This window comes from Camelus bactrianus, chromosome 3 (assembly GCF_048773025.1).
Source record: "Camelus bactrianus isolate YW-2024 breed Bactrian camel chromosome 3, ASM4877302v1, whole genome shotgun sequence".
Classification (NCBI taxonomy): Eukaryota; Metazoa; Chordata; class Mammalia; order Artiodactyla; family Camelidae; genus Camelus; species Camelus bactrianus.
The window spans coordinates 8818870-8839560 of NC_133541.1; the positions used below are offsets into that span (position 1 = coordinate 8818870).

At 44.4% G+C, this 20691-nt stretch overlaps 2 long non-coding RNA genes across 2 annotated transcripts in view; both read right to left on the reverse strand.

Annotated features, from left to right (window-relative positions):
- The window catches only part of LOC123615353 (uncharacterized), a 224553-nt gene that overhangs the window by 177033 nt on the left and 26829 nt on the right, over positions 1–20691 (reverse strand). The window lies entirely within an intron of this gene.
- Positions 918–18981, reverse strand: LOC141575792 (uncharacterized). The gene is made up of 2 exons (XR_012503625.1): positions 3569–18981; positions 918–2971 (listed from the first exon to the last, which is right to left on the reverse strand). It is a non-coding gene; the product is annotated as an uncharacterized LOC141575792 (long non-coding RNA).

Consider the following 20691-nt stretch of genomic DNA (forward strand, 5'->3'; position numbering starts at 1 on the left):
TGGCCTCTGGCTGGGAGGCCCAGAAGCTTGACCTGTGCAGAGTGTCAGAGGGGCTGGAGCTGGCAGGCTGACTCACGCTAACAAAGCAACGGGGTGAACAACTAGTCCCAGGCTTACCACCCACGAGGAGAAACCCAGCTGTCAAGTGGCCTCAAGCCTCTGTTCCATGTGGCCCTTGCATTCCCGCGCTATGAGCAAACTGGGGAGAAATCCGATGAGTGGTTAGCTGGCGGGCAGGGAGTCAGCCCACGTGAGCTACGTGGCCTCCTGTGCAGCTGGGGCAGGCTGGGGGTCTGGTGTGCCCGCAGCCGCCAGGTCCTCCCACCTGCTCCTGCCTGATGTGGCACCGTGAGCATCTGTCTCACTCTTTGTTCCCCTCCTGACAAGGTCTCTGTTCTCTCTCCACCAAATCATACCCTAAATCCTGCCCTATTACTCACTCCAGCCCCAAGAAGCCCCCGTGCTCCCAAAGACAACAGAATGGAGTCCAAATGCTGCCACGAGGCTGCTGGGATCAGGCCACATCCCGCCTTTCCAGACTCATCTCCTGCGTAATTGCACACCCGATTCACTACAGAAGGTCGTCCTTGCATCCCTGCCGCCCGCTCGCTCCGTGAACCCTGACTTCTCGTTTCCGTGGTGCTAGTGATGACAGCCGAGCCCCTTCTCTGCTCCAGGCACCGCACTAAGGGCTGCTGAATCCCGACTGGTCCATCTAGTCCTCAGCCCTGGGACGGCGTGCAAGCCTTCGAACCCAGCCCTGAGCCTGTGGTCCACACTTTCAAAGATTCCACCACACGTAACTGCCTTCCCAAGGCACTGACACAGTCTGCACCGCACAATGTTTGTTTAATCAAAGTGCAAATAGTTTAGATTTGTACTATGAAAACACATGGATTCGAATCATGACAGCAAGGCCCTTAAAATTAAATGCTTTATTATTTTAAAAACCAAATATTTTCCTTTACAATAAAATGAAATTGTCAAGGCTGCATGCCTAATTTTAAAATCCATACTTAATTTACTCAACACAGATCTCCTTGGAGGTGTAAGATGGCATTTCTTTTCAAACATTCTGTCATTTATACTGCTCCTCCCCCAGATCTTCAAAGCAGGCTGAACTGATGACACGATCTTCAGTTGGCATCATGTAGGAGTTAAGTGTCTTAACTTCAGAGTTTGGTTTCTGCTCCATTAAAACACACACACTCACGTACACACACACACACACATACACACAAGAGGTCCTGGGTTCAATCCCCAGTACCTCCATTTAAAACAAACAAACAAACAAACAGAGTTTGCCTTCTGGAGCGTAAGAGTTACCACTACCACAAAATTTGCTGGGTGATCTTAGGCAAATTAACTAACTTCTCTGACCCACATTTCTGCATCTATCAAATGGGGATGATCATCACGGCCCAACCACCGTTAACTGGTGAGGTACACAGATAACCTGGGTATGGGACGTCACGGAGAAAACACTCAATTAATGCCAGCTATTCCAACTCCACATTTCATCCTAAAGACATTGTTAGAATATTTTATTTGTATTTTAAAATGAGATGTAAAGCTGTCTTTGTTCAATTCTATGCAAGAAACTCTTGGGGAAATTGTAAAAAATAAACAAAATAAATAAAATTAAAATAAAACAAACACACACTTGCTTCAGACAGATGGCCAATCTCTGTTTTCCCCTCCGTGGCTCTCTCTCTAAAAAGAAGGGAGCACGGCACGTCTGTGCCACAGTCAGCGGCGGTGACTCGTTGCTAAAAGAGAGTAAAACTCAGGGCTCTAAATTCTGAATCTTTCAGACAGTCCCTCCATTTTCCAAACATTGCATCAACATCATGAAAAACTTTAAAATCAATAAAAATAGCTTTGGCGGCAGCAGGCGGTTATTCATACGTTATCCGAAAACAATAAGGTAAAATATACTCTCCATTCAACTCTCAGGATTATAGGCGCTACAGGTAAGTATTTATTTTTAGCTAACTTTTCCCCCTCTTTCTCCCTTCTTGCTCCAGTTGTTCGTTTCGGAGGGTCAGAGAGAGTTCAGTTGTGCAGAGAAAGTGCTAAGTGCTGGACGGCCCTGTCAGGCTCCTGTATTTAAGGAGACGGAATTGCGTATTACAAGAAAATGATTGCTCGGCTACCTTTTCATTAACAATTTGTCTAAAGGCAGACAGACTTAACTGCTTCCACTGAAGTTGGGAAGCAACAAATTGAATGTGTTCCATAAGGATTATGTCATACTTCAAACATATGGTGAGTACACACACCAGGACAGCGCATTTGGAAATAGCGGTGGGTTCCCCGTTGCTTGGTGGCTGTTTAATTGAATAGCCATAAATACTACTAAGGAAAAAAAGGGACCTGTCATCATCTGCACCATCTCAAGTGAAATACTGCAATGATTTTCTTTTATATATATTTCTGGTTCCTTACACATCACAGGAAAATCTCTTTGGGGGACCTATGCTGAAGGTTATTAAGGAAACATTCGCTACAAAATGCATCCCAGGTCAGCCTCTTGTAATGGGTTTCCATGTGGGAGCACGGGGAAGACAGCCAAAGGTGAGGTGGAGACAACTTCTGAATGAGCCCAGGGCCAATGCACAAAAGGCTTCACCAGGTGCATCCCAAGGGCAAAGAGTCCAACCAAGTTGCTTCTACATCTGTAAACAGAACAGGAAGTCCAGTCACTCCTCATCCTCACCCCATAATGTTCTACATGAAATCCTCTACCTTTTCAATATGCCAAATAACATTAGCTTGCATTGTCATAACGTATATGGCCAACACGTATACAACAGGTTAAAACCCCAGAACCCCAACTGTGGTTTATTCTGTCATGCCTCTGAGACGTGTGTCCACCAGGAAATCCACTCTTGCTCAGTCATCAAAATGTTACTCATTGATGTTGTATGTAAGTTCAAGTACCCAATGCCAAAAGAGCGATTCTGTTCTCCTGTTTAACAGAAAGAGATCATTAATTACTGCAGAGGGGGAAAAAAAATACTGAAAACTGCCTAATTCTGCACAGAACAAAGGAAAGCCACAGAGGCTGCACTAGACAAAGCTGGCGCCAAGGGTCAGCAATGGGAGCAGCAGAGTGTTGCTAGAGAGGAGGAAGGGAGGTGGGGTCTAGCTCAGTGGTAGAGCGCATGCTCAGCAAGCACAAGGTCCTGGGTGCAATCTCCAGCACCTCCATCAAGAAAGAAAAAATAGAGAAGACAAAGGGCAAGGTGTTTTCTAACAATGTCTGAAGAGAGTAAGTTAATAAGACTGTTGTCATAGCACGGAGATAACTAGAGCAGTTGGCCTCCCACCCTTCTGATAACAAATATTTTTATCTACCCCTTTACTACCTTGAAATAGAATCCTTATAAAATATATAATAGTACTCATTAAGGTGGCTACTATCAAGACAAAACAGAAAATAATGAGTGTTGGAGAGGATGTGGAGAAACTGGAACCCTTGTGAACTGTTGGTTGTAATGGTAAATGGTGCAGCCACTATGGAAAACTAGTATGGAGTTTCCTCAAAAAATTAGAGTAGAATTACCATATGATCCCGCAGCCCCACTCTGGGTACACATCGAAAGGAAATGGAAGCAGGCTCTCGTGTCCAGAGCAGTATTATTCACAACCGCCAAGAGGTGGAAACAACTCAAGTGTCCACTGACGATACATGGAAAGACAAAATGTGGTCTGAACATGCAATGGAGTATTATTCTGCCTTAAAAAGACAGATATTACATGTTACAACATGGATGACCCTTGAGAACACTGAGTGAAATAAGTCAGTTACAAAAAGACAAATTCTGTATGATCCCACTTATATGAGGTACATAAAGTAGTCAAATCCATAGAAACAGAAAGTAGAATGGTAGTTAACTGGGGCTGGGGAGAGAGGGTTGTTGTTTGGGTACAGAGCTTCAGTTTTGCAAGATAAAAAAATTCTGAACTGTACACTTTTAAAGTGGTTAAGATGATTTAAAAATACACATATAATAAATACATAACTTCTAACACAAACATAAAAAAAATCAACATAATGCCCTAACCGTAATAAAAAGGGGAAAATAAATTTGCAATAAAATGAACACATATTTCAACACAGAAATGCTCAGAGAACGCAACACTGGAGGATGTGGCACAGTAGCCAGATGCTCGCTGCTGACCTTAGAAACTTCACAAACACGAAAGCCACAGAAACAAGTGCACAGAGATGGACTACACTGGTAAGTCAACCATCACAAGTGACTTTCCAGCTCCAACTTAGTCAAGTTCAAAGCAAAATTATTTACAGGGTGGCTGCCTTCCGAAAGCTTAGGGTACCTCACACCCCTGCATGTGGAAAACAGAGGGTATTTTCACCCATAAGAAAGTCCCATGGGACATCTGAGAGTCTGGCAGGACTCAGGGCAATCCTGCAGAGGGCAGTACTGCCCCACGCACCGCAGGACGCACAGTGTTCCCAGGCCACGCTCACTAAATGCTAGCAGAGCACCCCCACCACTGTCACAACCAAAAATGCCCCCAACCCCGATTCTTATGTAGCACCCCCAGGGAAAACCACCCCTACAGGAAGCAGTGAGATTTGCCTATCTAAACCCTGAGACCCAGACGGAAAAATCAAAGGGTGGGGCCTCTAATCTGGGATTCTTTCCCCTGCCAATGGATCAGCTCAGGCCCCACCCCCAGGCCCTTGCCCAGGGGAGCGTCTCACAAGTCTCAGAACGAGAGCAAAGTTTCCCCTTGGCAAAGTCATCTCAGGACAACATTCAGATCTTGTTTTTTAATTTCTTTGACACTCAATTTATGCCCTCCCCGACACAAGTCCCTGTCATGAAGCTTTATTTTGCTTAGGATGCTTGAAAATAAAAGATTTCAACCTCAAAGGAGCAGAGCACTAATGGTAAAAACTGTTGTGCTGTTGGACGAGTGAGGAAACCGTCTTTGGTCTTTCTGATGATCCCCAAATAATCCTTTGCCTGGAGCAACCCATTCTGCCAACAACTGGCACGAATCCTACATAGAACCCTCAAGTCTATGCATTTTCACTTTGTGATTGGCATCCCCCTTCCTGCTCTGCTAAATTGTGCAGCTGCCTGGGGGCTGAACAGAACTGCCACAGCTGCAATGGCACAACCAGCCTCTGCGGGTTCCTCAAGCCCACAGCATCCACCAGTCTCTAGAGGAAGCAGAGACAGGGGGCCTAATGAGAAGTTATGTCAACGAGAAAATTATGCTCAGACACCAATCAGACACTAGTTACCATCTCCCCCACGTGCCCTACACATAGGAGAGGGGCAACGTACTCCCTTCCAGGGCTCAGTCCACACAAGAAGGACCTTTAGAGGCTCTAATGCCAGCCAGTTCTCCCTGCACTCATGCATTGAATATACATGTATTATGCAACGATGTGTGTTGCTTCTGATACTAAACGCTTATTACAAAATGAGACCCGGATCCAATTCGGGGTGCCAATGCTGTCACAGAGGTAAACACAGCATCTTTGAGAACACTGTAGGGAGGACGGGCATAGGAGTTGTCAGCAGGCAGTAAAAACTCCCTCCAAAACAAAATGCCTGCGATCCTGAAATGATTAGGGCAAACGGGTTTCACATGCCTGAATGCCCAAGAACTTTAAAAACTGGAAGCAAGTTTTATGTCTAGACGGAGCAAAGTCTAGGAACCTATTTGATATGCAATTTTCTACTTAGCAGAGCAGGTACACAGAATTCAATTTGGGGATGATCTGTATTCTATTCCATTTCCACGATAGCATTCAAATGTAGGCAGGGACAGGGGAATTTATCTTCCTGCAAATTCACTCCCTAGGGGTCCACTGGCTCACTGCAGGGTTTCAGTGCTAGCTAGGTGGGCGGTGGAACAGACAACAGCAAGAAATTACAACCACAAATCGCCCTGCAGGAGTCATGGTGCTAAAGCCCCTGGCTTCTGCCTATTCCTGTAATTGCAAACCCAAAACCACTGCTAGAAAAGGGATAGCTAATCTGGAAGAAAAGAAAAAGCCTCTCCAGCTATCCAAGGAGCTGGTCTTGCTCTAGTCTAAAGCAGGAAATCTTTTCTAATATATTTCCTTGAGCTAAAACATTTTACCATTCCATCACATTTTATCATTTCTAAAATTTGGAATGTGTTTTGCAGTCAAATTGCACATTTTAAACAGCTGTATTTTCTTCTCCTCCTCAACACACCAAATATACTGTTGTTAAATTGATAATGTGTTTTACAATCAGTGATATCCTGGAATCTAGGAAATTCAGTAATTACCATGATTTAAGAGGTATCTTAAAGAGCAACTGGAAACGTAATACTGAGGTGAGAGGCTAAGCGTTGCTTCCCGCACACACATCCATGTCACCACAGCCCTTTTGTTTGCATCCCAGAGACCCAGAGGTTCAACTTTTGGAATCTCCAGGGAGATAGTAGACCTACTTTACACCTAAGCCCCTGCGAGGTAGACCTCCCGGCCAAGCTCACGTGGGCAGGAACAGCCTGCTCTCATCACTTTCAGGGTACACTCAGAGACCTAGCGAGACAGAGGGGCAGAGTGAAACCTCTGAGCTTAGCCCATGTGGAATCCTCGGTTTTAAGAATGGAGTGCTCCTGGCCACCCCTGACTTCTGCTTCTGGTGGGGCCGGTGAGGGTAGTGAGTCAGATTTGCACACGCCCGGGTTTGTCACAGCATCTGTCCAGTGCTGCAGAAAACTCAGCCACCTCCCTGTTCGGCAACCAAGTTTCATGAATGACCAGGCAAAAATGGTATGTTTCTTGGAAGCAAGTGATTGACAGTGATGGTCTCGGAAAGAAGGTATCCAGAGAATAAGTACGCTGATGACCTGGTCCTGGGATACAGCTAATAAATAGGCGGGTACCTTTAACCTTTCATCCTCCTGTTCATCCATCCTCCACGGCTATGAGATCTCAGGCCCCTCATGTCAGGCCCCAGAGTGGCTCACTGAGAAAGAATTCGTAACAATATGCTATAGACATTTCTTCTCAAAGTCTTGACCCCACAACCAGGGAGAATTTTTTTTCCCTAACAAATCTAGGATTTTCATGAGAAGTAGCCAAATGTGGAACAAGGTTCAGGGAGCTCTAGGAAGTGCTGGAAACATCCCCACCTGTGGCCGACAAGCTTGGAAAGGCCAGTGGTGACTTGTGGTGAATCCATTTAAGGAGCCGTTAGTAGCCTGAGCGGTAACACAGAACCAAGGCACATCCATTCTCCACGGGAGCCTGTTTGAGCCAGGCATCTGTCAAAACACCGACAGAAGCAACCCCTAAGGTGGGATATGTGAAGGGGAGAAATGCAAAAACAAACAAACAAACAAAAAAAAAAAACAGACACTGTCAAGAAATACAGTTTTACTGACAAAAAGCTAAAGGAAAGTATAAGGCTGATATTTGAGAGTCTGAAAAATATATTGCTTCCCTGCTATTTTTTGGAAATAGAAAATTAGGAGACAAAAAAAAACACCTTACATTAAGTTTTACACATTTTGTTTTGAAAATGCTGGTAATGGCACCATTTACCAGGACAAGATGAAAATATAAAAATCACCACATGCGAGCAAAACCATGACACAGTATACTCATGGGGAAAGATGGGATTCCAGAATAATGAAAAGGCATGCGTTTTGGTGGAAGCCAGCTGGATGCTGAGCACTCCGAGGTCCTACTAGAGAAACAGCAGAACCACAGGAAAGAAGGAGCCAGGGGACAAAAGCCACTCATCACCTGGGAAGCCCCAGCTGGACTGTCCCATGAGTGAGAAATAAATGTGTACACGTTACGTCCTGAAATGCAGAGGTGTGCTTATTCAGCAACTAGTGTGGCCCTAACGAACACACAGCTTTATCCCTACTGATGCATGATCTTGACATTTCCTAAGTTCTCTGAGCCTCAGTGTTCGCACCTGTAAAACGGAAATATTAATACCCCTTTACAGGTTTGTTGTGGTCATTAGGTTGGGGAAGGAACAGGAATATGAACCTGGAACATTATAAATCTTCAATAAACGCTTGGATTTATTTGATTTTTTTCCAAGAATGGAGACTAAGAATGACCAGGAGCTACAATAAGATAAATAAAACTTAACAGCATCACTAATAATAAGACATAGCTTATTAGAAACAGATATAAGGGGGAAATAAAAATTTTTAATATGGCCTTGTTCTATGTAACAGGAGGCATTGTGTTTCCATCTTCTGAAAAGAAAAAAGTTCTTTTCTTTTGAGTAGTTCATAGGGTTGGGACAATCTGGAACTGTAAAGTGTAGGATGTGAGGTAGAAAAACGACTGCTGAAGACCTATACTTCCTCTGCCTCTGACTCACATGCTGATCTTCCCCATTAAACTGAGCACGTCCTGGTAGAGCTCAGTGGTAGAGTGCGTGCTTAGCATGCACGAGGTCATGGGTTCAATCCCCAGTACCTCCATTAAAATAAATAAATAAGTAAAAATCTAATTATCTACCCCCCAAAAAAAATAAAGTAAAAAAAAAAAAAAAGAAGAAGAATACAGTAAGCTAGAAAGAGGGAAAAAATTATCCATAAACTGAGCATGTCCTAAGAGAGTAGACAGGAACTTTCTGGAAGAAAGGAACTTGATTGAGCAGGAGTGATAGGTGCTATTTCCAAACCTGGTTCCTGAAATCTTGTGTGCTCCCCCTGCCACATTCCTTACCCCCTTCCTAGTGGCTGGAGTGCCAAGGATGAGGGTGACCTTGAAAGCCACGTGTTGAAAACTGCAGAGCCCACAGTCAGTCCCAGTCCCTGAGTGACCTCATGGAGCAGAGGCACCTGCCAAGCTGAAAGGTGCCCCTCAGAACACCTTTCAAATGGCTGACACATTAAGCTTCTCTGGTTTGAGGTCTTTTTGTTACAGCAGCTTGTGTTACCCCAATTAATAGACTTTCCCATCTTTGTGTCTCCAGTGCAGAGACTGGCTCTGTTACTAACCGAATAACTCAAATGCAACACCTATACTTGTGAAGGAGAGCTATCCAGCATTGCTCCTACTTCTTGGAAAAACAAAATAAAACTTAGACTTCCCATTATGAAGAAAAAAGTTCATAAAGAAATAAAAACACTGAAGTCTGCAAGTATCTGGCCCAGCCACCTGACCAGTACATACATGTAGAAAATGCTCACAAACGAAGCAGACATCCGCTCTTTCCTCCCCCAGCATTATTTCCCTTTATTTAAGGCACAGAACTCCAGAAGTCTTTACAAACCTCCCCCACCACTTAGCTCTGTGATTGAAAAAAACTGACTCCACCCTCCCAACCCCACCCCATTTAAGGCTTGTGCCCGACTGGCTAAAATCAAATAGATTATTCCACCCCCTCAGCCATGGAGATTGATTTGGGCACGGTTTTGGGAGCTGGGCCAGACCACAGAGTCTAGCCAGGGTATTAATATTGACTGGAACTGAAAGCATGAATTCAGTCCATGTCAGTATACAACTGAGACAGCAAACAGTGTGAAAGATATTCCTGCGGTAAGGTCACATGTACGAGAACAAAACACTCCATGGCTTTCCTAGATGCTCAAAGGGGCAGGTCCAAAATTTAACAGTCAGTGCAGCCTTCGTGGAGGAGCAATCCACCAGGACAGAGACGCTCGGAGCCCGGAATTCATCATTCTGTACTCTGAGGTTGGGGCTGGGGGTCTAGGCAGTGCTACATACGGAACCACAACTACAGTTCCATGGTCCACGTCCCACGTCCTGGGCTCACTGAGCCTGCAGCAGTCCTGACCGTGACCCACACCATCCATCCTCCGTGGGGACCTCCCACCATACATAACAAAAGCAACAGCTAACATTTATCAAAGGCTAGCTGCACACCTCTATTCATGCATTTAACCCTCACAACAATCGTTATTTCCCACTTTTCCACATGAGGAAACTGAGGCCCAGACTGGTTAAGTAACTGGCCTGTTCCAGCTCTGGAGGCCTGGAGAATGGGGACAGTGAGGCCCCCAGCTTCTTGCCTGTGGGTCTGAGGCATGAGGCAAGTGTCCTACCTTCAGAAATGACCTGAAACGAAGACAATGTTCCTTCCTATTTTTCAGAAGTGTCCCTCAACTTCATGAAGTTACATCCACCCTCTCTCCCTCCCGGGAGTACAAACAGAGCTGTTTGGTTCTATGAACTGCGCTCTTCCCAAAAGGAAGACAAATTTTGCTCCTCCCCAGATCGCTCTGGTGTCCCTTCCCAGAGGGATGTCAGAAAGGAGGACAATGTGGTCCTTCTGGCATCCTCCACCACAGCCATCTTCCCTGATGAAGTCCACCCATCAGAGATGGGCAGGGGGTGGCTGCAAGCTGCAAGCTGCAAGCTGTCTAAATTCTCAAATGATTGCACAAGTAAGCTGACACACCAGGGTCCAGAGCGGGTGAAGCCTTCTCCACCGCACCTCTTACAGAGTGCTGTCAGGACAAGGGGTAACTCTGGGTGTGCCCTGAGTTACTCGGGCAATGAAACAGTGCCCACAGTGATGGGGAGAGGGAGCAGGGAGACAGGAATGCATGGGTTTTTTGACAGCATCCCACCTCTGGGTGGACTCCAGGGATTAACCTCTCTAGTCTATCCTTTCTATTTTGGTTTTTTTTTTTCCAATGATAGAAAATAATTCATGCTTATTATGAATTTTAAAAATTAAATAAAAAGTGAGTGAAGTAGAATGTGGAAAGCTGCCAAAGTCTGCCCCTTCCCTCACCAAAAAAGCCTTAACAGGTGGATGTACTTCCCATAGTGCTTTCTATACATATATAAATATGTACGACTTTTCTAATCAACTGTATAGTCAAACCATCATTGTGTCTTAACATTCTAGCAGTAACATGGGCTCATAATACATGGAAAATGCAAATTAATTATTACCATACATAGAAGGGAGGGTCAAATTTTATAATAACATTCTGGCTCCTGGTATTTTCTCTATAGCTTTTGCTTTCCCACCTACGTCCATGCGGAGCAAAATCCTCCTTGTTCCCTCATCCCTGTGGGTAGAGGTAACGTGTTGGGACGAGGTGCTTGGATGACACAGATGAAGCTGGGCCAGTCGCCGTGTGAAGAATGGGAGCGTCTTCTGAATGCTGGAATCCCACTCGCCCGGGTGCTTGTCTTAGCAAGATGACAGCCGTGGTACCTTCCAGCGGACGACAGCTGATGGTACATCTGGTTCCAGAGAACAGATCTCACTGTCTAGGGGTGAGGGAAGGCCCTAATATCCGCCAGTTCGAGGAAGACTCTTGTTCCCCTATTAAAAGAGTGCACAACACCGGGGAGCATGCACTGCGACGCCCAAGGGCCCGGCGTGGCACTGGGAGTCAAGAGCCGGCCCTGGACATTAAGAATCTGGCCGGGCGGCTCAGGGAGCCTCCCCAGTGCCCCGTGGGCAGGAGGTGTCACTCAGTCGGCCCCACACCCTCCCCTCTGCTGAAATGGCTGCAGTTTCTGGTTGGGTGGCCAATTCTAGTCCCCGTTAGTTGATCACATGAACATGAACTCGCTTCTAGAAAACACGCTCTGCACATGTTTTTCTTTTAAAATTTCATGCCGCATTTAACTGAGCCTGGAGCCCAGTGTGTGCTGGAGAGGTGAGACGACGGGAAGTCTGCATTCCAGCACCAACTCCAACACTCATTAGGTGTAACTTTGGTCAAGTCACCTAACTTCTGTTCTGACGTTTCCTCGCCTGTAAAGTGGGAATAAAATACTTCTCTCCGAGAGTCTTTATTAAAATAAAAGCAGGAAGAATACATTAAAAAAAAAAAACAGGCAGAAAAAATCAAATAAAGCCATGTGTAAAGCTAAGGAGATGCTCAGTAAATGGCAGCTGCTTCCCAGATGGAAGTATTTCTAGGGAATCCAGGCACAGGACCCAGGAGTGAGTAGGAACTTAGAGTGATGGGCCACAGATCCGCCACAAGAGGCAGCTCCTGGAGAGGGGAGACGCCTAGTGGCCTGAGCTGAGGGTGGGCGAGCTGGCCGGCCCCTGGTTCAAGTCCCAGTCCTGACACCCACCCACTCACTAGCTGTGCCACCGCCAGCCAGCGGCTGAGCCTTTCCAGGCCTGAGGGTCCCCACCTGTAGAAGGGCTATCAAGGGTGCCCGCCTTTCAGGTCGTTATGGCAGTTGTATCAGGCCCGGCATTTCAGTGGCTAAGAACAACCAGCAAAATGCTGATGAAGACTGAAGCTGGGTGACAAGCACGTGGAGAATCATTTTACTGCTTCCCCTACTTGGTGTCCATTTGAGATTATCCGTAAAAATTTTTTAGCAAGTGCTTAGAACAGTCCTTGCACATAATCATACACATTTATTATTAATAATGTGCTTAATACCCATTAGCCCTTTTGTAATAGTCAAAATAATTCCTAAAATAGTCTTTCGTAAAACGGAGAAGTTGTTACACGCCGTTCTTGGCATTTGGAAGATCACGGACCCTTCGAAGAATGTGATGAAAGATACAGACCCACTTTCCACAAATACACACATAACCCACATCCTGCCCCCTTGTACACAAAGCCAGCCCGGGGACCCGGGGACTCGGGGACTCCAGGGATCCTAGGTTAACAGCCACCGCCCTTCACTGATGGGGAGAGAGCAGAATGGCAGTGGTGCGCTGCCGTCCTCCACACGGCTTCCTAACTCCCCTCGGGTTAAGTGTGCTGCGGGAAACCACTCACACAAGAGGGACTAAAATGATGTAGCAGCTCTCAGCAGGAGCACACCCCATCTAACACATACAACAAGCAAGACGTGTTTCCTCTGTGTGGTTGGTTTTGCTTTTTCTACCCCAGGACATTTATCTGAACATATTTTCCTTTTCATTTCCAGTCAGCATACGAAAGAAGTTTTAGCTTCATAATTTTAGCTGTTTGGAAATTTGGTATAACTGTATTAGCCATCATATTCTTAGGTTGAATCTTCTCCATAGCAATAAATCTCAGAAAAAAATAAAAGTAAGATGATGCAGTATATCATTCCTGATTCCAATACTATTCCTGGTTTAACATATGGCTTTTATGTCCTTGTTAATGTTTTTATCTAGCTTTGTGCAAATAGATGGAAAAATATTTAACATGGTACAAAATATAACTGTGAAATAAAAGCTCTAGGTAAAGCTATAAGCAAGAATAATCAGCTACAAAAATACCCCTCAAGTTGAATAAAATTGTTAAAGTTTTGGCTGAACTACCAATTTTGAATAATTTTGAATACAATTACAGCCCAGTAGTTAGCAGATCATTCAGAAACAGAGATTTTAGTGTTCTACTTTTCAAATTACAATGTGGAACTTCAAGCCATAAAGGGCAGTTTGAAGAAGTGAGAAGTCATAAAATGGGAAATGGAACATACCTAGCAAGAGCAAAGGGAAAAGGGAAGTGTGCGGAGCATTCAGTGGGACTGGTTATCCCTGTAAAATGTTAGAAATAGCAATACCACTGATCTGAAAGTCCCAAGAGGGCATATAACAGGGAAGGCCAGATGAGTTGAGTTTAAAAAAAAAATGAAGTACTCTGGAAAAAAATGCTGAGGAAAAAACATAGGCAATGTCTGCTAAAATTAAAACCAGTGTTGTTAAGTGGAATGATGGACAGCAAAGCTTGTGCTTCTATCGCTGCTTGCTGAACACAGCTTCTGACCCCTCCAGGTCAAGCAGGAGAGGCAAGGAGATCAGGGAAGCACCTGCTGACTTGTATGGGAGGTAAGCCGGCATCAGGGCCCTTGGAGTTCAGCAGTAGCCACTTCAGACTCTTCATCTCATGATGTATTATGGACTTAATGTTTGTGTCCTCCCCAAGATTCATATGTTGAAATCTTAACCCCAAATATGATGGAATTAGGAAGTGAGACCTTTAGGAGATGATCTGGTCTTGAGGGTGGAGCCTCCATGAATGGGATTAGTGCCCTCATGAGTAGAGACCCAAGAGCTTTCTCCCTCTTTCTCCCTCTCACTCTCTGCTATACGAGGATATAATAGATATCCACCAGGTTGTGGACGTAAATTCCAGTAAAGGGACAAGGACATCCAGGAAAAGCGGTGGCACAATAGCAAGATCTGCAGACACTGACATTTGAAGGCTCCCCACCAAATGGCTATATCCCTGCACAGTCACGATACAGCCAAAAAGCCCCGTCTATGCACCCAGTCTCGAGAACCTTTTCAGTGCTCCATTCCCCAAAGTGAACCACCAGCCAAGGATATCTAGACATATAAAGGAAGCCTCTTTATTACTCAGCTACTGCTACAATAATCCTACATGACAAATAACCACAAAATCTCATGACTGACAATTAGGCAAGAAAAGGAAACAAAATGCATCCAAATCAAAAAAGAAAAAGTAAAATTGTCTCTTTTTGCAGATGATGTGACCTTACATACAGATAATACTAAAGATCACCTAAAAACTGTTACGATTAATAAACAAATTTAGTAAAGTTGCAGGATACAAAATTTTTTATAAATCAGAAATCAGTTGCATTTCTATACACTAACAGCAAAATAAACAAAACAATAATACTTTAACAAAAGCATTAAAAAAAACAATTATGAATAAACTTAACCAGGGAGGTGTACACTGAAAAGGACAAGACTTTAATGAAAGAAATTGAAGAAGACACTAATAAATAGGAAGATATCCTGTGTTCATGGATTGGAAGAATTAATATTCTCAAAATATTCATACTACCCAAAGCAATCTACAGATTCAATGCAATCTCTATCAAAATTCCAATGGTATTTTTCACAGAAATAGAAAAAGCAATCCTAAAATTTGTTGTAACCACAAAAGACCTCAAATAGCCAAAGCCATCTTGAGAAAGAACAAAGCTGGAGGCATCACACTTTCTGATTTCAAACTTTATTACATAGTCATACTAATCAAAACAGTATGTATAAAAATATACACATAGACCAGCGGAACAGAATCAAGAGCCCAGAAGTAAACCTGTACACATACAGTCAACTAACATCTGATAAGAGAGCCAAGGATACTCAGTAAGGACAGGATAGTCTCGCCAATAAACGGTGTAGGGAGAACTGGATGATCCCATGCAGAAGAATGAAATTGGACCCCTGTCTTACACCACTCACACAAATTAACTCAAAACGGATTAAAGATTTAAACACAGAACTGAAACTGTAACATTCCTAGAAGAGTGTTGGCGAGGGTGTAGAGGAAAGAGGAACCCTTGTGCACTGTTGGTAGGAATGTAAGTTGGTAGAACCAATTTATGTAAAACAATATGGAGATTCCTCAAAAATTAAAAATAGAACTACCATGTGATCCAGCAATCCTACTTCTGGGTGTATATTTAGGAAATGAAATCAGTGTCTTAAAGAGATCTCTGCACCCTCATGTTCATTGCAGCATTATTCACAATAGCCAAGATATGGAAGTAACCTAAATGCCCATCTCTGGATGAATGGATAAAGAAGATGTGAGATACATATACACACACATACAGTGGAATGTTAGTCACCCTTAAAAAAGAAGAAAATCCTGCCTTTTGCTATAAAATGGATGGATGGATGGATGGATGGACCTTGAAGGCATTATGCTAAATGAGATAAGTCAGACAGAGAAAGATAAATATTGTATGATCTCACTTACATGAGGAATCTAAAAAGCTGAACTCACAGAAACAAAGAGTAGAATGTGGTTGCCGGGGTGGGGTTGGGGAAATGAGGAGACGTTGACTAAAGGATACAAATGTCCGGTTATAAGATGAATCAGTTCCGGGGACCTAACGTACAGCATGATGGCTGTAGTCAAATACAGCTGGTACTATGTACACGTGACATTTGCCAAGAAAGTAGATCTTAAACATTCTCACCACAACAAGATGGCAACTATGTGAGGTGATGGAGGTATTAATGAACCCCCTTGTGGTATCATTTTACAAAATATAAGTGTATCAACTCATCACACTGTACACCTTAAATTTACACAATGTGATATGTCAATTATATCTCAATAAAGCTGGGAGGAAAAACACAAAATCTCAGTAGCTTATCCAAACAGACAGCTGAGAGGTTATCTGAGAGGTTTGACCTTGTGGAAACTTGGAATAAAAGTTGGGGGTAGAAATGGCTGGTTGAAAGTGTGGAAAGAAAATGTCAAAGAGAGGGATGAAGAGAGAAAGAGGAGAAGAAGAAAACAAATTTCAATAGAAGGAACCGAAAAATGCTCAGGAAATGAAATATAGTCACTAAAATGGAATTCGTCTCATCTGTAAATGAGATTTCAGACCTAAAATAATGAAAACACTAGACAGGTAAATCTTGAATGTGGAGAAAGGGGAATTACATACACACACATACACACACACACACATACAGATTATATATGTTCAGCATCTTAAGGGGAGATGTGAGGGAAATACATTCGCATGAGAACTACAGGTAAATCCTGATTTTTCATAATATAAATTCAACAGTAATAAAACTGTAATCTAAAACTGAAAGTCAAGAAATCGCAGTATAAGTGTTGTATTTAGAGTTATGGAGAGAAATCCATGAGAAAATGACAAAAAGGGTGGAAAGTGCTGACAGAAGATGGGAAGGCTGGGGAAAGGGCTAGAATTTCTGTTCCAGGCTGTGATTCTTGGCGTCTGTATCGACCTGGCTGGGCTAAGGGATGCCCAGAGAGCTGGTAACACACGGTCTCTGATGCTCCCGTCAGGGTGTCTCCAGCAGAGACCAGCACTTGAATCAGCAGACCGAGCAGGGAAGATGCCCTCACCACTGCCAGCGGCCTTCATCCAAGCCACTGAGGTCCTGAGTGAAACGAAAAGGTGGAGGAAAGGTGACCTCACCCTCTGCCTGAGCAGACACATCCACCTTCTCCTGCCCTGGGACGAAGGCACTCCTGACGCTTGGGCTTTCAGACTCAGGCTGGGACTTACACCACTGCCACCACCGCAATCTCAGGCCTTCAGACTGCGGCTGAATTACACCATCAGCTTTCCTGGGTTTCCAGTTTGTAGAGACACTGGGGGATTTCTCAGCCTCTGTAACCATGTGAGCCAATTTCTATAATAAATTTCCTCTTCTATATCTCTGTCTCTATCTACGTATACATCCCATTGGTCAAAGCAAGTCATGTGGCCAAGCCCAGCCTCAGAGTGGGAGGAGTCTAAAAAGTTAGGGGGCGGGGCCATTCACTGAGCCCGTTCATGTGATCAACCTACCCCACTACCCTGCTTTCTAGGGTTGTTGCAAGAATTGAATGAAATAGGAGAGGGTGTAGGGCAGCTTAGCATGCACGAAGTCCTGGGTTCAATCCCCACTACCTCAAATTAAAAAAAAAAAAAGAACTGAATGAAGCAATACAATGACAAGATTGAAAAAGTAGATACTCAAGAAGAACTGAGGAATCTGTAATGGGTATTTAAGCTGCAACACCCAAGGACACAGCCAGCCTGCTCTGCCCTCTTCTCTCCACTTCCTTTGTTCCGCTGAACAGTGCCTCTAAACTACTTTAATACTCAGCAGTACCTTTTACTATAGAGAAGTTTCACTCTTTTTGTAATTTTTGTGCTCTCAGCTGCAATGCTTCAGATTTAAGTAAACTTAGATCTGGACCAACATTGGTAGAACCATATATGGATCTAAGCCAGGAGTTTTTAAACCTTTGCTCCATAGGACCCTAGAGGTGGGAGGGAAGGAGGGTGGAAGGAAGCGGATGCAGCCGTTGAGGCATCTTTGCTTCAACAACCACAAGTTTATTTTGTTTTCTTTCCTGGACTTCAGCAAGTGATTTAATATGAACCAGGTTCAAAACCCACTCACCTAAGTGCTATGTTTGGTACCAGGCTGACAGGAGAAACAGGATCCACCTGGAAATTCTTCCAATGTTAATAGACAGGTACCATATATCACAAGATACAAAGAGCCCCGAGGAGACAGGCTCACAGAATCTTGGAGGATAAACAATCGTGAGTTTGGAGCAAAGGTCCTTGTTGCGAGCTTGGTTCTCCCATTTCTCTCAATAACAGCTCTGCTGCTTTAATTATGGGCTGTGGATCGTTACAGCACGGAAGAGCGCAAAAACGTTACAGAGGCGCCTGCAGAGAGATGCGGGTGGCAACCCTATATAAAACCTCACCAGTCTGCTCCCTGCACCTGGGCCTCCGATAGTTCATCACCTATCCTTAAGATGCAGGACATTACTGGGCGTCAATAAAGTATTCTCTCCCAAGTTTCTACAAGTGCTCCTCACCACACTATTTCAGGCAGGAACACATACCTAGTTGGTGGGACTCAGTACAAAACAAAAATGCAAGTTTCCTTGTTCAAAAACTCTTAAGAATTCCAAGACAACGACAGTGGAGCATTAAACGAAGCACATGGCCTTTCTAGGTGCAGTACCCTGAACCACCGCCCAGATCGGGTGCCCCTACAGCCAGACCTGATTTCGTCATCGTCTGCTTAGTGCTTAGAGGCTGTGCTTAGAGACTTAGTTCCCTCCCTTTCATATAAACACGGCCAACCCCATAACTTTGGTTTTCTTATCAAATAATTGCACAAAAATAGCAAGTGAATGTGAAGGACAAACATTATTTTAAAAACCACCTTTTCTCCTCCCATGTTCCAGAAAAAAAAGTCAAATCTCTGCCTCCTATGCCCTGCAGAGAATGTAAAGGGCACAGAGGAACAGACAGCAGCCCGGGCTTTAGTTCAAACCTTATCTCCCATGAAAGCCCTTGTCTCCTTTTGAAAGAACACTGGGCATCTGTGAGAAGCCAGGACAGGAAATTTGGGAGGCAGGGGATGTCTTCCCCAAAGCAGTTCCTAAAAATCTATGTAGGCATCCACCTGCTCAGACCAGAATGTACGTCAACAATTCAGAATTACTTTCTTGTACATCCCAATGTCTAGGTATGTTTTTAATTACAATGGAACAATTAACATATGTACAGGAATCTTTGCCCTTTGCTCATAACCAACAGCAGATAAAACCTTTTGCTGACCCTGAGTCACAGAGGGAACTTCAGAGCAGTGAAGAGCTCAGTCCTGGAGTCAGAAAAACTCTTCTCAAGCCAGGCATCACCACTTTCAATCCCTGTGACTTTGAGTGAGTTGGCTGATTTATTTAAACCTCAGTTTCCTAATCTATAGAATGGGGATGATCACAGGTGAGGATTAAATGAGATGACATGTGCAAATGTTAAGTCTCATCACTGAACCACGGATCCCACAAGGATGCCTGGTCTGATGTGAAGTTCTCAGGGTTGGAGCTGGAGCAGAATGGAACCCCAGGCCGCCTGAGGATGCTCTGTTTGGACCCCAGGGATACTCCTGTGTATTCTGGTTTGAAACAGACAAGTAAGCAGCTCCTCTGCCTCAGCCGCTCACTCAGCGCTGAGGAAGGAGCCCTGAGTTGGCTCAGCCTGGGGCTGGGACAGCCGCCTCCTCTCGGGCTCCCCGCTGGGTCATCCGCCCTCCCCAGTCCTCTGTGGGGCCAGGCTTCCCAAAACACTGTGACTGCCATTCTTGCTCACAGCCTGGTTCCTCACCACCTGGGCCTGATCCTGAGGGGTTTCCACAGTCTGGCTGCCTCCAGGTGGACCGACCCTATCCCTCCCTCTTCTCCGTCCTACGCTCGTCTTACTCCCAGCTGTGAAGGTGCCACGCTCACTTCGTCTCCAGCTTTGCCCCAGCCTGGAAAGCCCTTCCCAGTCCTCTGCCTGCCCAACCTGGCCTGAGGCTACTCGAGCCTACAGGTGGAGTGCCTGCAATTTGTAACTTCTAGGAAGAATACAGTTTAATCTAGAACTCTCTGCTTTCCTTGAACTCAGGTGGAAAATACCAAGTTGAATACCTACCACACTCATCCTATCAAAATAAATCACAAATGGGTCATTTACATTTTTAAAAATCCACAAATATTGTTGAAGAAAAGATGGGCGAATTTCCTCATGTTCTCAAAGTAGGGAAAGACTCTGATCTATGACACAAAATCCAAAGCTATAAATGGAAGATTTTTTAAATCTGAGTAAGAAACATTAAAATGTTATGCATGGCCAACGAAAGGCCAGCGCTGGTAGACGTTTGCGGCACTATGACAAAGGGCGCTATAGATCAATAGGAAAAAGTGCAGCAACGTAATATAAAAACGGGCAAAGGACATGAACAGACTAGTCACAGGGAGAAAAATAAAAACGGCTGTTAAAACTATGAAAAATAATCGCATCATTTAAAAATACAAATCAGAAACTACAATAGAATATTATTTTCCATGTTTGGTTTACAAAGCTAAACTTTTTTATAATCCATTGTCTTGGCAAGAGTGTAAGGAAAGAGGCATTCTTATAAATACTCTCTTACACTCTTGGCTGGAGGTGTAAATTGGTATAGCCTCTCTGAGCAGCAATTAGGCAGCAGCGATTACAATTTGAAGTTCACATACCCATCAACCCAGCCCTTCCCTACACACTGCTTGCACTGCATTGTCTTCATCACCACCCACTCCCTTCTAAAGTCTCTGAATTGTAAAAGAAAAGGGAGGGGGTACATTCGCAGAACCCCCTCCCAGGTTGGTTCTGAGCTCGTCCTCCAATGAGAAGCCCCTGCAGATGAGAGACAGGAGAGACGCCACCATTGCCTCCCACAACAGGGGAGCCAAGCATGG